This window comes from Oncorhynchus keta, chromosome 30 (genome assembly GCF_023373465.1).
Source record: "Oncorhynchus keta strain PuntledgeMale-10-30-2019 chromosome 30, Oket_V2, whole genome shotgun sequence".
In the NCBI taxonomy this organism is placed as follows: domain Eukaryota; kingdom Metazoa; phylum Chordata; class Actinopteri; order Salmoniformes; family Salmonidae; genus Oncorhynchus; species Oncorhynchus keta.
The window spans coordinates 25346192-25363472 of NC_068450.1; the positions used below are offsets into that span (position 1 = coordinate 25346192).

The following is a 17281-nucleotide window of genomic DNA, read 5'->3' on the forward strand; positions in this document are numbered from 1 at the left end:
TACCTGAAAATAGCTATGCAGCAACGCTCCCTCTCCAACCTGACAGAGCTTGAGAGGATCTGTACTGAAGAATGGGAGAAACTCCCCAAACACAGGTGTGTCAAGCTTGTAGTGTCATACCCAAGAAGACTCGAGGCTGTAATCGCTGCCAAAGGTGCTTCAACAAAGTACTGAGTAAAGGGTCTGAATACTTATGTAAATGTGACATTTTATTTATTTTATTTCACCTTTATTTAACCAGGTAGGCAAGTTGAGAACAAGTTCTCATTTACAATTGCGACCTGGCCAAGATAAAGCAAAGCAGTTCGACAGATACAACGACACAGAGTTACACATGGAGTAAAACAAACATACAGTCAATAATACAGTATAAACAAGTCTATCTATATACAATGTGAGCAAATGAGGTGAGAAGGGAGGTAAAGGCAAAAAAGGCCATGGTGGCAAAGTAAATACAATATAGCAAGTAAAACACTGGAATGGTAGTTTTGCAATGGAAGAATGTGCAAAGTAGAAATAAAAATAATGGGGTGCAAAGGAGCAAAATAAATAAATAAATGAAATACAGTTGTTAAAGAGGTAGTTGTTTGGGCTAAATTATAGGTGGGCTATGTACAGGTGCAGTAATCTGTAAACTGCTCTGACAGTTGGTGCTTAAAGCTAGTGAGGGAGATAAGTGTTTCCAGTTTCAGAGATTTTTGTAGTTTGTTCCAGTCATTGGCAGCAGAGAACTGGCCAAAGAAAGAATTGGTTTTGGGGGTGACTAGAGAGATATACCTGCTGGAGCGTGTGCTACAGGTGGGAGATGCTATGGTGACCAGCGAGCTGAGATAAGGGGGGACTTTACCTAGCAGGGTCTTGTAGATGACATGGAGCCAGTGGGTTTGGCGACGAGTATGAAGCGAGGGCCAGCCAACGAGAGAGTACAGGTCGCAATGGTGGGTAGTATATGGGGCTTTGGTGACATAACGGATTGCACTGTGATAAACTGCATCCAATTTGTTGAGTAGGGTATTGGAGGCTATTTTGTAAATGACATCGCCAAAGTCGGGGATTGGTAGGATGGTCAGTTTTACAAGGGTATGTTTGGCAGCATGAGTGAAGGATGCTTTGTTGCGAAATAGGAAGCCAATTCTAGATTTAACTTTGGATTGGAAATGTTTGATATGGGTCTGGAAGTAGAGTTTACAGTCTAACCAGACACCTAAGTATTTGTAGTTGTCCATGTATTCTAAGTCAGAGCCGTCCAGAGTAGTGATGTTGGACAGGCGGGTAGGTGCAGGTAGCGATCGGTTGAAGAGCATGCATTTAGTTTTACTTGTATTTAAGAGAAATTGGAGGCCACGGAAGGAGAGTTGTATGGCATTGAAGCTTGCCTGGATGGTTGTTAACACAGTGTCCATTTCAGTTTTATATAAAACCAGTTTTTGCTTTCTCATTATGGGGTTTTGTGTGTAGATTGATGAGGGGGAAAAGCTATTGGATCCATTTTAGAATAAGGCTGTAACGTAACAAAATGTGGAAAAAGTCAAGGGGTCTGAATACTTTCCAAATGCACTGCATATGTGTAAGTGAAACCACGTATGTGCCTCAGTATGTCGTATCATTATTCCACATTTGTTTGTGCGTGATTTTACTGTAACTACCAGCACAATGTCATAGGACATGCTTGGCATTAAACATTACTATTCCAGAGGACTGCCGTCGGCAACTGTAGATCAGCAGCAATAGAAATGTAGGGGAAGTGGAAAAAATATGAATTACTTGTAAATAACATGAGAGCTGTCTTATTTAACCTGTACTGTACAGTTGAGTAGAGTACAGAGGTTTCCAGTATTCAACCTGCTGTAAGAGAAGTTAGCGGTAGTTGGCTTGGCTGTCAGTGATGGATGCCCTGCAGATGTTCCCAGGCACATCTCATTATGCTGCGTACATTGGAGAGGTTCCCATCTAAAGGTCAGAGAGGACACCACCCCTGCAAGACTTCTATTAACACAGAATCTAGTGTTCAGCAGGAAAGTGAACTCCTGCTGGATTCGAAAAGGCTCCTTTGGTCCGTCCCAAATGGCACCCTATTCCCTAAAGAGTGCACTCCCTTTGACCTCAAATCAAATTTTATTTGTCACATACACATGGTTAGCAGATGTTAATGCAAGTGTAGCGAAATGCTTGTGCTTCTAGTTCCGACAATGCAGTAATAACCAACGAGTAATCTAGCTAACAATTCCAAAACTACTACCTTATACACACAAGTGTAAAGGGATAAAGAATATGTACATAAAGATATATGAATTAGTGACGGTACAGAGCAGCATAGGCAAGATGCAGTAGATAGTATCGAGTACAGTATATACATATGAGATGAGTATGTAAACAAAGTGGCACAGTTTAAAGTGGCTAGTGATACATGTATTACATAAAGATGCAGTAGATGATATAGAGTACAGTATATACGTATACATATGAGATAAATAATGTAGGGTATGTAAACATTATATTAAGTAGCATTGTTTAAAGTGGCTAGTGATATATTTTACATCAATTCCCATAGGACCTGGACCTATATGTGCCATTTGGGATGCAGTCCTCATCATACAGTATGCTGCAAGGTAGGTCAATGATTGCATATCAAAGACTTTTGGAATTTTATTCAGTTGGAATATCGATTTACAGGTAGTCAAAGTGTTCTTCAGATACAGTATACCTACACACATTACAACTCTCCCATTCCTTCAGACTGACTGTAGTAACCCTAACCCTTCAGATACAGTATACCTACACACATTACAACTCTCCCATTCCTTCAGTATACCTACATACATTATATGAAAACTCTCCCATTCCTGACTGTAGTAACAAACCTTCAGATACCCTTACAGATACAGACTGTAATACCTACATACATTATATGAAAGCTCTCCCAAACTGACTCCCTAACCCTTCAGATCCTTCATTATATGAAAGACTGACTGACTATAGTAACCCTAACCTTCTTCAGTAGATACAGTATTCCTTACTGACTATAGTAACCTAACCCTTCAGATACAGTACATAAACAACTCTCCCAATCCTTCAGACTGAGTGTAGTATGACATTAAATTCAACCATTTGAAGTTAGGGATTCTCAATTGTAGCCTGGAGCATAAGGCTGGTCTCATAGAACAGACGTAACATAGTAAATGTACATCCGGGACACTCAAATTAGTATGATACAGTATGTGACTCATTTCAGGAAACGGCGTATGTTGCACATCACTACTTCACAAGAGAGGCATTTGAACTTAAACATTAGTTTTTTTTAATCAAAATGCATTTTTTGGAAGAAATAGCTTCTGGAAAATGTGAACTTTCATGTGCCAAACTTGTATGCCATCTGTAAATACGAATAAAATTGTTAAATTACGGGCCTAGTTGGTTTAGCCACGGAAAAAGAGAGCAAACTTCCCGCTAGCCATGATTGGCTGAGATAATGTGTGGGCTGGACATGCCGGGAGAGGAGTTCGGATTGGTCTGCCATGTAGCAAGCTTCTATCTATAACATCAGCTGGTCAGTATGTGTAGGTAATCCTTTTCTAATGAGGCTTTTTTGAAATATATCACGTAGTAGAACTGCAAAAGTGTTGCTCTCCACTTTCTGTAGGACCAAGTTTTGAAATCAGTGGAATTAGAGTATGATAGCTAAGGAGATGGAGACAACTCTGCCATTTGATATGCAGAAGGAGTCAAAAAGAGAACACACAGAAGGCTGTTGTGTAAAACACCTGTTTTCAGATTACATCTTTAAATTAAGGGAAACCATGGCATCCGTAACAGAGGCAGAAGAGTTCATCCATGTAAGAGAGTCTAGTTAGCTACATTTTCAGATATTATACGTTAATAATTTTGTCAGAAAGTCGTTTTAATTTCAAGTTAAAGCATACTTAGCTAGCTAGCTAACGTTAGCTGTCTGGCTCACTAGCTGACGTTACGTGTATGATCTGTGTATTAATATTATTTGTATCTCAGAGACATTTGCATTACTAGGTATAGCCTAATGTTAGATAGATAGCTAACATTGAACCTGGTTGGTTAGCTACCTGCAGATTCATGCAGGGTAGTAAGTAACGTTATGAGTTGGGATTATGGTTCATTGTTTACCTAGCCAGCTAACAAAAGACTCCACTATTCAAGTAACCATTTCACTGTACTGTTGACACCTTCAGTATTCTGTGCATGTGACAAATAAACTGAGATTTTATTTGATATAGTACATGTTTACCAGAGACGGTAATGTGAAGAACAACATGACCAGCACCAAAGTCAAATTTCGATATAACGTTAGGCCAAGTTCTAAAATTCTGTGGTAGAATTCCCTGCTTTTAACTAGTCACACTCACAACCACAATCTATTTTCTGTAAGTGGCTTGCCATTAACTTGTAAATAATTCTCTTTTTGTGAGTTTATTTTCCTGTAATAATGAATACAAATATGCTAAAGTGAAAACATGTCAGCTATATGATATGCTCATTAGTTGAACTGGCTAGCCAGCTAACTTAACATTAGCTAGCTAGATAACAAGCTAGAAACACACCAACATATTGTTGAGAAAGTTGCTTTTAGTTGCCTGGTTTGTTGACATAAACTAAATTCCTTTTTAAACAGGTGGGCTTATTGGTGTTAAAATACACCAGTTATACTATTTTTGGACCACCAGGCTGCTGATGTCATGTAGCCTGTAGTTTTTGTGTTTATACTTTTTCATAACGACAAGTTTGATGTTGGACAACAATAGAATGTTCAGGCTTTTAGTATTGAAATCTTTGGTTGTTTAAAAAAACATATTTTGGTTGTTTTGAAAAACATATCCCCCCCGCCAGCATGATGCTGCCACCACCATGCTTCACCCATGGGGATTGTGCCAGGTTTCCTCCAGATGTGACGCTTGGCATTCAGGCCAAAGAGTTCAATCTTGGTTTCATCAGACCAGAAAATCTTCTTTCTCATGGTCGGAGAGTCCTTTAGGTGCCTTCTGGCAAACTCCAAGCGGGCTGTCATGCTTTTTAGAGGAGTGGCTTCCGTCTGGCCACCCTACCATATAGGCCTGATTGGTGGAGTGCTGCAGAGATGGTTGTCCTTCTGGAAGGAACTTTGGCACTCTGGCAGAGGGACCATCGGGTCACCTCCCCGATTTCTCAGTTTGGCCGGGATGCCAGCTCGAGGAAGAGTCTTGATGGTTCCAAACTTTTTAGATTGATGAATGATGCAGGCCAATGTGTTCTTGGAGACCTTTTGTCATGTCTTGTCATATTATGTCTTGTTCCTGTTCTTTCTCTTCACTCTGTCTCCCTCTGCTGGTCGTATTAGGTTACCTTCTCTTTCTCTCCTCCTCCAGCTGTTCCTCATCTTCTCTAACTACCTCGTTCACCCTTTTCCCACCTGTTCCCTTTTTCCCTCTGATTAGGTCTCTATTTCTCTCTCTGTTCCTGCTTCTTTCTTTGTCAGATTCTCGTTTGAGTTTCTCATGCCAGAAACAAACTATCGTCTCGTTTGCTTCATCCTTGTCCCGTCCCGTCCTGTCGGAATCTGCCTGGCAAGTGCATCCTGTACTCAGCTAACTGTCTTATCGTTTGTACTGTGTCCAGTTCATCTGATGCTACGTGAGATCAGGTACCACTGTTCCTCTACGACCCGCGCCTACCCAGAGAGACCTGCAGCCTGTCGCCGCTAACCCAGCTATTCTCCTCTGCTGCTAAGAAGGGGGCTCTTTTGTAATTATCAGAAGGACTTTTTGTTTCATTTGTCGCCCTCTCTGCGGGTTGTCTATTTTTCCATTATCTACATCTGAAGAGGATCTATGTCTTCCCTGTGTTTACATTAAAGGACTCTGTTTTTGTTCAACCGCTTTTGGGTCCTCACTCAAGTGTATAACACCTTTAATGCTGCAGACATTTTCTGGTACCCTTCCCCAGGTCTATAACGTGACACAATTCTTTATTATATATATTTTTAAATTATAACCCTTTTTCTCCCCAATTTCATGGTAGTTATGATCTTGTCCCATTGCTGCAACTCCTGTACGGACTCAGCAGAGGAGAAGGTCGGGAGCCCCGCGTCCTCCAAAACACAACCCAGCCAAGCCGCACTGCTTCTTGATACAATGCCTGCTTAACCCAGAAGCGTACAACTGGCGACCGTGCTAGCAGGCATTGCGCCCAGCCCACCACAGGAGTCGCTAGTGTGCAATGGGACAAGAACATCCCTGCCGGCCAAACCCTCCCTTAACCTTGACGACGCTGGGTAAATTGTGCTCCACCCCATGGGTCTCCTGGTCGCGGCCGGCTGCGACAGAGCCTGGACACGAACCAGGATCTCTAGACCACTGTGCCACTTGGGAGGCCACCTTGACACAATTCTGTCTCAGAGCTCTACGGACAATTCATTTGACCTCATTGCTCGGTTTTTGCTCTGATTATGGGGTAATTATAATAAGGCTGTAAAGTAACAAATGTGGAAAAAGTCAAGGGGTCTGTTAAGTCTCTGAAGGCACTGTATATTCAGAATCACATTCCTGTAAAGCTTAGAGAGGATCTCATGTTAAATACTGTTGAAGTAATATGTCTACAGGTTCATCTGCCTCGCCTAAAGCCCATTCTTGTGGGAAGCTGCTATAGACCACCAACTGCTAATAGTTAGTATCTGAATAATATGTGTGACATGCTTGATAATGTATGCGATATCATCAGGTGTATTTTCTGGGTCATTTCAATTTTGACTGGATTTCATCAGTGCCTGAAAACTGGTTCAAGTTATCAGTCAAACTACCAGGGTAGTTACAAACAGCACAGAAATGAAATCATCAATACGTTTTGATCACATCTTTACAAATGCTGCAAAAAGTGGATTTAAAGCAGTATCCAGATCCATTGGAGGTAGTGATCACAATCTTGTAGCCATATCTAGGAAAACCAACGTTCCAAAGGCTGGGCCTAATATACTGTTTAAGAAGTCATACAATACGTTGTTGCTGATGAAAATAATATTTGCTAGTCTGTGGTGTGTATTGAGGAGCAACCAGACTACACTTGACACATTTATGAAATTGCTTATTCCAGTTGCTAATAAGCATGCACCCATTGATAAAATGCCAAAAAAATGGATTGATTGATAAGGAATTGAAATATTGTATGTTAGAGAGGAATGAGGCAAAAGGAATGACATTTTGGGCAGAAAGGCAAACTCAGCTCAATCATTCATTGAATCAGATAGCTCATTCTTCACAAAATCCACTGATATTGTCAACTATTTTAGTAATTGTTTTCATTGGCAAGATTAGCAACAAATGCCGACTCTACACATCCAAGTACAACTGACCAAATTATGAAATACAATTATTGTTGTCTATAATCAATGACAAGCCACTGGGGTCTGACAACTTGGATTGAAAATTACTGAGGATAATAGCGGATGATATTGCCACTCCTATTTGCCATATTTTCAATCTAAACCTACTAGAAAGTGTGTACCCTCAGGCCTGTTACCAACCCTTAATAAACTTTTGGGGAAAAAATGTGTTTGACCAGATACAATGCTATTTTACAGTAAACATATTGACAACAGACTTTCAGCACGCTTATAAGGAAGGACATTCAACAAGCACAGCACTTACACAAATTATGATTGGCTGAGAGAAATTGATGATAAAAGATTGTGGGGTCTGTTTTGTTAGACTTGAGTGAGGCTTTTGACATTATCGATCATAATTTGCTGTTGGAAAACATGGATGTGTTATGGCTTTACATTTTTCACCCCCTGCTATATTGTGGATAAAGAGTTACCTGTCTAACAGAACACAGATGGTGTTCTTTAATGGAAGCCTCTCCAACATAATCCAGGTAGAATCAGGAATTCCCCAGGGCTGCTGTCTAGGCCCCTAACTTTTTTCAATCTTTACTAATGACATGCCACTGGCTTTGGGTAAAGCCAGAGTGTCTATTTATGCAGCTGACTCGACACTCTACACATCAGCTACACGTCAGCTACAGCGACTGAAATGACTGCAACACTTAACAAAGAGCTGAAAGTATTGTATTTTGGACAAATCATTCTCTAAACCCTAAATCTCAACTAAATCTTGTAATGAATAATGTGGAAACTGAGGAAGTTGAGGTGACGAAACTGCTTGGAGTAACCCTGGATTGTAAACTGTCATGGTGAAAACATGTTGATACAACAGCAGCTAAGATGGGGAGAGGAAAAGTCTGTCCATAATAAAGCACTACTCTGCCTTCTTAACAACACTATCAACAAGGCAGGTCCCACATGCCCTCGTTTTGTTACACCTGGACTGCTGTTCAGTCGTGTGGTCAGGTGCCACAAAGAGGGATTAGGACAAATTACAATAACCATCAGAACAGGGCAGCATGGCCTGCCCTTAAAAGTACACGGGGAGCTAACATTAATGATATGCATGTCAATCTCTCATGGCTCAAAGTGGAGGACAGATTGAGTTCATCGCTAGTTGATTTTGTAAGAAATGTTGACAAGCTGATTATACCGAGCTGTCTGTTTAAACTACTATCACACAGCTCAGACACCCATGCCTACCCAACAAGACATGCCACCAGAGGTCTCTTCACTATCCCAAAGTCCAGAACAGACTGCGGGAGGCGCACAGTACTACATACTATAGAGCTATGCCTATATTCCACATCTGGTAACTGATGCAAGCATTAGAAACAAATTTTAAAAACAAATTAAAATACACTTTATGGAACAGTGGGGACAGTGAAGTGACACACACACATATACAGACACACACATATGTACACACACACTGGCACATGCACTCTACACACACGTACATTGTAATATTGTTGTATGGTGGTATTATACATTTTGTATTGTAGATATGTTGTGGGGTAATAATATTATATGATGCACTGTTTTGTCTTTTTTATGTGTGAATTAAGTGCCTTAATGTGTTTGGACCCCCGGAAGAGTAGCTGTTGCCTTGGCAGCAACTAATGGGGATCCATAATAAACCCCAAGGAGAGTAGCTGCTCCCTTGGAAGGAACTAATGGGGATCCATAATTAACCCCAGGAAAAGTAGCTGCTGCCTTGGAAGGAACTAATGGGGATCCCTAATTAACCCCAGGAAGAGTAGCTGCTACCTTGGCAGGAACTAATGGAGATCCCTAATTAACCCCAGGAAGAGTAGCTGCTGCCTTGGCAGGAACTAATGGGGATCCCTAATAAGCCATGTTATTTTTAATCGTTATTGTTATTTATTATTCACTGTGTATTAAAGGGGCTAGGGACAACTAGCAACTATTCATCTGTGTTGTAGAGAAACGACTGAAGAGCTGTACAGTTGCCTTTGTTGGAATGACGGAAAAGATAGAGGAGATGAAAGGTATTTGAACGTTGTCTCATCTCTATGGTTATGCGTTAATCTACTACAAGAATTAGATGTGTTTTGCTAAAATATTCACATGGTAATAATTGATCAAGATAGTTGTTTAGGTCTCACCTGAGACAATGGAAACCCTGTGGCTCTCTGTGAGCAGCATGTCCCTCTGCCATTCAGACAGCATTTAACCATCCACCATGGGCATTCTTTTTTATCTGGATGACTTCATGCGCTCCAGTGAATCCCACTGTGAATTCTTCAAAGGTGTTACATAATTACAGTCTTGAGATGTAGCCTATTTTTCACAGATGATTGTATCACATCAGGATAATGTGATAATGTGCTGAAAACAGGAACTCCACCAAGACTATTATTCTACATAATGAAGAGACATTGGGGAGCTGTGATGTTGGATGTTACAGCCTGAAAGGTATTTGTTGTTGTTGTCTTCAGTTAAGATTAAGTTGAAACAATTGTCAAAAAACAGGAATTCACCCTTCAAGCATAATTACACTGCTTGGGAAATAGATTACAGCAAATTCCACAGTTGTAAGAAACAGCCATTTATTTACTTGTTTTGGAGCAGCCAAAAACCAAATAAATGTTTATTCTGACATGTAATTAATTGCACATAGTGTTTGAATAAGGATTACTGTGTGAACACAGCACATTCTCTCCCGTGGGTTAATTGATCAGACTTATGGGAGTGAATCATTGCCTCTGTCAGTTAGTCTCTATACCCCTCCATCCACAGTAGGCATTCAGGGCCTGTTTCAACATCACAGCACTTACCAGCCAGCCAGGCATTGTGATGTCCATAAAACATTGATAGAAATCAAACAGCTATGATGACGGTGATGGAATCTAGACAACTTTGTGCTACCTCTAAAGTTATGGTCAGGTTTGGATGAAAATAAGAGCTTTCCAACTAGAATTGCAATGAAAGGCTTCTATTTTTCAGTCAACTCAGCTGTCGTTCAATACCCATCATGGCAAAATGGTAATTGCAGTGTTATGAGTGTGACTTATTTTTGTATATTTTTTAAATATTTTTTTTGAATTTTTACCCCTTTTTCTCCCCAATTTCGTGGTATCAAATTGTTGTAGTAGCTACCATCTTGTCTCATCGCTACAACTACCGTACGGGTTAGGGAGAGACGAAGGTTGAAATTCATGCGTCCTCCGATACATAACCCAACCAAGCCGCACTGCTTCTTAACACAGTGCGCATCCAACCCGGAAGCCAGCCGCACCAATGCGCCGGAGGAAACACCGTGCACCTTGCCACCTTGGCTAGCGCACACTGCGCCCAGCCCGCCACAGGAGTCGCTGGTGCGTGATGAGACAAGGACACCCCTACCGACCAAGCCCTCCCTAACCCGGGCGACGCTAGGTCAATTGTGCGTCGCCCCACGGACCTCCCGGTCGCGGCCGGTTACGACAGAGCCTGGGCGCGAACCCAGGGACTCTGATGGCACAGCTGGCGCTATGAGTGTGACTTATTGATATATTGCAGGGCTTGTCATTTCCTCTTTCTGTGTGGATTTACTTGTCTTGAAATGAGATAATCCACACAGAGCATGACCCTTTGGCCAGCCGGTCTCTTGACTGGAGAACATGTTGACCAAGAAGAAATGGGGTCAATTCTCAAACAAGGAACGTCATGAGCGAAAGTCTAATGGTTTTGACAGAACAAATAGACTTTATTTTTTTAAAGAAACAGTCAAAAACAATATTATTAAAGATTGACACAAAAGGAATAGCCAGCTTGCTTACAGTGTGGTGAACCTTGTCTGTCTAGCACTGTTTACTCCCATTTCAGATCATCCCTCAGTAGTCTCAAACAACAGATTTTTCAGTTTAATTTCTGTCAGATCCACTATCTACCTTTTATGCCTTACAACACCCAGGATCATTAGGTTTTACCCCTAATCATATTAAACTGAGGGAACTTGCCACTGTCACTTTGATTAGACTCCATGTATTTTTGGACACCACCCAAAGCCCTGTGTTAGGCTGCCTCCAGAGAGAGTGACATGCAAGCCCTGTGTTAGGCTGCCTCCAGAGAGAGTGACGTGCAAGCCCTGTGTTAGGCTGCCTCCAGAGAGAGTGACGTGCAAGCCCTGTGTTAGGCTGCCTCCAGAGAGAGGGATGTGCAAGCCCTGTGTTAGGCTGCCTCCAGAGAGAGTGACGTGCAAGCCCTGTGTTAGGCTGCCTCCAGAGAGAGTGACGTGCAAGCCCTGTGTTAGGCTGCCTCCAGAGAGAGTGACGTGCAAGCCCTGTGTTAGGCTGCCTCCAGAGAGAGTGACGTGCAAGCCCTGTGTTAGGCTGCCTCCAGAGAGAGTGACGTGCAAGCCCTGTGTTAGGCTGCCTCCAGAGAGAGGGGCATGCAAGCCCTGTGTTAGGCTGCCTACAGAGAGAGGGGCATGCAAGCCCTGTGTTAGGCTGCCTCCAGAGAGAGGGGCATGCAAGCCCTGTGTTAGGCTGCCTACAGAGAGAGGGGCATGCAAGCCCTGTGTTAGGCTGCCTCCAGAGAGAGGGGCATGCAAGCCCTGTGTTAGGCTGCTTACAGAGAGAGGGGCATGCAAGCCCTGTGTTAGGCTGCTTACAGAGAGAGGGGCATGCAAGCCCTGTGTTAGGCTGCTTACAGAGAGAGGGGCATGCAAGCCCTGTGTTAGGCTGCTTACAGAGAGAGGGGCATGCAAGCCCTGTGTTAGGCTGCCTCCAGAGAGAGGGGCATGCAAGCCCTGTGTCAGGCTGCTTACAGAGAGAGGGGCATGCAAGCCCTGTGTTAGGCTGCCTCCCGAGAGAGGGGTGCAAGCCCTGTGTTAGAATGCCTTCAGAGAGAGGGGCATGCAAGCCCTGTGTCAGGCTGCTTACAGAGAGAGGGGCATGCAAGCCCTGTGTTAGGCTGCCTCCCGAGAGAGGGGCATGCAAGCCCTGTGTTAGAATGCCTTCAGAGAGAGGGGCATGCAAGCCCTGTGTTAGGTTGCTTACAGAGAGAGGGGCATGCAAGCCCTGTGTTAGGCTGCCTCCAAAGAGAGGGGCATGCAAGCCCTGTGTTATGCTGCTTACAGAGAGAGAGGCATGCAAGCCCTGTGTTAGGTTGCTTACAGAGAGAGGGGCATGCAAGCCCTGTGTTAGGTTGCTTACAGAGAGAGGGGCATGCAAGCCCTGTGTTAGGTTGCTTACAGAGAGAGGGGCATGCAAGCCCTGTGTTAGGCTGCCTCCAGAGAGAGGGGCATGCAAGCCCTGTGTTAGAATGCCTTCAGAGAGAGGGGCATGCAAGCCCTGTGTTAAGCTGCCTCCAGAGAGAGGGGCATGCAAGCCCTGTTTTAAGCTACCTCCAGAGAGAGGGGCATGCAAGCCCTGTGTTAGAATGCCTCCAGAGAGAGGGGCATGCAAGCCCTGTGTTAGGTTGCTTACAGAGAGAGGGGCATGCAAGCCCTGTGTTAGGCTGCCTCCAGAGAGAGGGGCATGCAAGCCCTGTGTTAGAATGCCTCCAGAGAGAGGGGCATGCAAGCCCTGTGTTAGGTTGCTTACAGAGAGAGGGGCATGCAAGCCCTGTGTTATGCTGCTTACAGAGAGAGAGGCATGCAAGCCCTGTGTTAGGCTGCCTCCAGAGAGAGGGGCATGCAAGCCCTGTGTTAGAATGCCTTCAGAGAGAGGGGCATGCAAGCCCTGTGTTAAGCTGCCTCCAGAGAGAGGGGCATGCAAGCCCTGTTTTAAGCTACCTCCAGAGAGAGGGGCATGCAAGCCCTGTGTTAGAATGCCTCCAGAGAGAGGGGCATGCAAGCCCTGTGTTAAGCTGCCTCCAGAGAGAGGGGCATGCAAGCCCTGTGTTAGGCTGCCTACAGAGAGAGGGGCATGCAAGCCCTGTGTTAGGCTGCCTACAGAGAGAGGGGCATGCAAGCCCTGTGTTAGAATGCCTCCAGAGAGAGGGGCATGCAAGCCCTGTGTTAGGCTGCCTACAGAGAGAGGGGCATGCAAGCCCTGTGTTAGGCTGCCTACAGAGAGAGGGGCATGCAAGCCCTGTGTTAAGCTGCCTCCAGAGAGAGGGGCATGCAAGCCCTGTGTTAGGCAGCCTACAGAGAGAGGGACATGCAAGCCCTGTGTTAGGCTGCTTACAGAGAGAGGGGCATGCAAGCCCTGTGTTAAGCTGCCTCCAGAGAGAGGGGCATACAAGCCCTGTGTTAGGCTTCCTACAGAGAGAGGGGCATGCAAGCCCTGTGTTAGGCTGCCTACAGAGAGAGGGGCATGCAAGCTCTGTGTTAGGCTGCCTCCAGAGAGAGGGGCATGCAAGCCCTGTGTTAGGCTGCTTACAGAGAGAGGGGCATGCAAGCCCTGTGTTAGGCTGCCTACAGAGAGAGGCAAATATTTACTCTGAGCTGCGCTTTGATCGGTTGGTCGTAGATGGGAGGCTGGGTTGTCCGGCATGAATCTCTGGTCCTCTGAAGACTCTGATACTCTGTCTGTCCTCTCCTAGTCCACGTTTAGCATGACTGCTGCGAACTCAACGGCTAGGAAGTATCACTTCTGGAGTGAATAAGAGTGTCATCTGCCATATGAGTTCTGTTATACTCACAGACATCATTCAAACAGTTTTAGAAACTTCAGAGTGGTCTATCCAAATCTACTAATAATATGCATATATTAGCAACTGGGACTGAGTAGCAGGCAGTTTTCTCTGGGCACCTTATTCATCCAAGCTACTCAATACTGCCCCCCAGTCACCAAGAAGAAGTTAACAAACTATAGTTTTGGCAAGTCGGTTAGGACATCTACTTTGTATCGTTTACAGACAGATTATTTAACCTATAATTCATGGTATCACAATCCAAGCGGGTCAGAAGTTTACATACGCTAAGTTGACTGTGCCTTTAAACAGCTTGGAAAATTCCAGAAAATTATGTCATGGCTTTAGAAGCTTCTGATATGCTAATTGAAATCATTTGAGTCAGATGGGGGTGTGTCTGTGGATGTATTTCAAGGCCCACCTTCAAACTCAGTGCCTCTTTGCTTGACATCATGGGAAAATGAAAATAAATCCTTCATTGTGAACCTCCACAGGTCCGGTTCATTCTTGGGAGCAATTTCCAAACGCCTGAAGGTACCACGTTCATCTGCACAAACAAGGCGCAAGTATTAACACCATGGGACCATGCAGCCGTCATATTGCTCAGAAAGGAGACGCGTTCTGTCTCCTAGAGATGAACGTACTTTGGTGCAAGAAGTGCAAGTCAATCCCAGAACAACAGCAAAGGACTTTGTGAAGATGCTGGAGGAAACAGGTACAAAGTATCTACGTATATCCACAGTAAAATGAGTCCTATATCGACATAACCTGAAAGGCCACTCACCAAGGAAGAAGCCACTGCTCCAGTACCGCCATAAAAAAGCCAGACTACGGTTTGAAACTGCACATGGGGACAAAGATTCTACTTTTTTGGAGAAATGTCCTCTGGTCTGATGAAACAAAAATAGAACCGTTTGGCCATAATAATAATCGTTATGTTTGGAGGAAACAGGGAGAGGCTTGCAAGCCGAAGAACACCACCCCAACCATGAAGCACGAGGGTGGCAGTATCGTGTTATGGGGGTGCTTTGCTGCAGGAGGGACTGGTGCACTTCACAAAATAGAAAATCCATTCAGGAAGTAGGATTTTTTAAATGTTTAGTTTTCTATTCAATGCCATTACAGTAGACATTAACTTAGGACTCAAATTGCAGTTCCTATGCCTTCCACTAGATGAGTCTTTAGACAGACTTTTCAACAGTCTTTAGAAATTGTTTCAGGCTTGTATCCTGAAAAATGAGGGAGTAAGAGCAGTCTGAATGCGTGGACCCTGCCGTGTCACAGAGCTTTTTCATGCGCTCGACCGAGAGAGTGCCTTTCTTGTTTACCTGAAATATTATTGATTATTTTTGGCTAAAAACAACCTGAGGATTGATTATGAATATCATTTGAAATGTTTCTACGAACTTTACGGATACAATTTGGATTTTTCGTCTGCCTGTTGTGACTGCGTTTGAGCCTGTGGATTACTTAAGAAAACGAGCAAACAAAACTGAGGTTTTTGGATATAAAGAGACTTTATCGAACAAAAGGAACATTTATTGAATAAATGAATGTCTTCTGAGTGCAACCATATGAAGATCATCAAAGGTAAGTGATTAAAATATCTCTATTTCTGACTTGTGTAACTCTTCTACTTGGCTGGTTACTGTTTGTAATGATTTGTCTGCTGGGCTATGTTCTCAAATAATCGTAAGGTATGTTTTCGCCGTAAAGCATTTTTAAAATCTGACACCGTGGTTGGATTCACAAGAAGTTAATCTCGTCTTTAAACCCATGTAAAATAGTTGTATGTTTTCTGAATTATTATAATGAGTATTTCTTTATTTGAATTTGGAGCTCTGCAATCTCACATGATGTTGGCCAGGTGGGACGCTAGAGAGGTTAAGAATGGATGACCGGTACTCCAAATGGAGTGTGACGTGCATTTCTGATTTAAAAAAATGTTCTTGTTGTTTTGATACAAATTTCACCAGATTGGGATTCATGGAATGTGGGATTTCTGCGAGGGGTTAGGGTGATAACTTTCCGATCTGGTAACTCTTCCGAGAGGTTGCCGGTAGAATAAGGGAGTATGAACTTATTTTGAAAATGGTTTTAGTAGTAACAATATGTTGTTATGCTCTTTGACATTTGTCATAGAGATAATGTTATTAAAAAAAGGCTAATGTAATAATTTCTCATATAGTCAATGCTTGTCTGGATTTCCTGAAACAGAAATAAATTGAACTAAACTGTTATTCTGATCTGTGCTTTTTTGAGGTTATCATGGAAGGTGATGTCAGATCGTGTCTTAATGCATTGTAGGAATAATTTGACCACAAACAGTGTGTGTGAACCTCAAAACCCTCCCTTACCAGCTGAAGAAAGAGTGACAAAGGCATGCAATGCGACAGTGATTTTTAACACTTCTGAGTCCAAGCCATAAACTGGGGCAGGAGTACTGAGAGCGTGTGTGGAGTGAGCCTGAAGAGAGAGAACGGCTCAGGTGAAAGACTTGTGTACGTGGGAGAAATGGATGTGTCTATTTGGAAATTGAAATTGGGACATTATTAAGGGCCATCAAATGGGACAGGCAAGAATTACATGTGGCTTTGGGAAGATGAACTGTAATCAATATCTGAAAAAGACACGCTAGAATGATAAATGCCGGGCGAAGGAGGGGGGTCTACACACTGCGATCAATTTAGATTAAGGATGCATTGTGATACTGATCTTTCATTACCAGGCCACTAGACTCAAAGTAAGCACTAAGGACTATCGTTCTGAATTTGGGTTGGATAATTTATAAAATGAGAGTTGCTTTCGAATGGTAAGGGGTGGGGGTGCTGCTTAAAGTTATTAGGCCGAGGGAGGCTCCAGAAACCTTATTTTCTAACCTTATTTTCTAAATGTTGCTGGTGACACTGTCAGAGATTCATTTAGAATTCAAGGCACACTTAACCAGCATGGCTACCACAGCATTCTGCAGTGATACGCCATCCCATCTGGTTTGCGCTTATTTGTTTTTCAACAGGACAATGACACCTCCAGGCTTTGTAAGGGCTATTTTACCAAGAAGGCGATAGAATGCTGCATCAGATGGCCTCCACAATCACCCGACCTCAACCCAATTGAGATGGTTTGTATGAGTTGGACCGCAGAGTGGAATAAAAGCAACCAACAAGTTCTCAGCATAGGTGGGAACTCATTCAAGACTGTTGGAAAAGCATTCCAGGTGAAGCTGGTTGAGAGAATGCCAAGAGTGTGTAAAGCTGTCATCAAGGCAAAGGGTGGCTACTTTGAAGAATATAAAATATATTTTGATTTGTTTAA

The 17281-nt window shown here is 43.3% G+C and overlaps 1 protein-coding gene across 1 annotated transcript in view; it reads left to right on the plus strand.

The window, feature by feature from the left end:
* LOC118363094 (X-linked interleukin-1 receptor accessory protein-like 2) overlaps positions 1-17281 on the plus strand; it is a 530410-nt gene that overhangs the window by 73615 nt on the left and 439514 nt on the right. The window contains exon 3 of the mRNA XM_052488072.1: positions 2552-2609. The gene's annotated coding sequence lies outside the window, so the exon portion shown is untranslated. The remainder of the gene's footprint in view (positions 1-2551; positions 2610-17281) is intronic.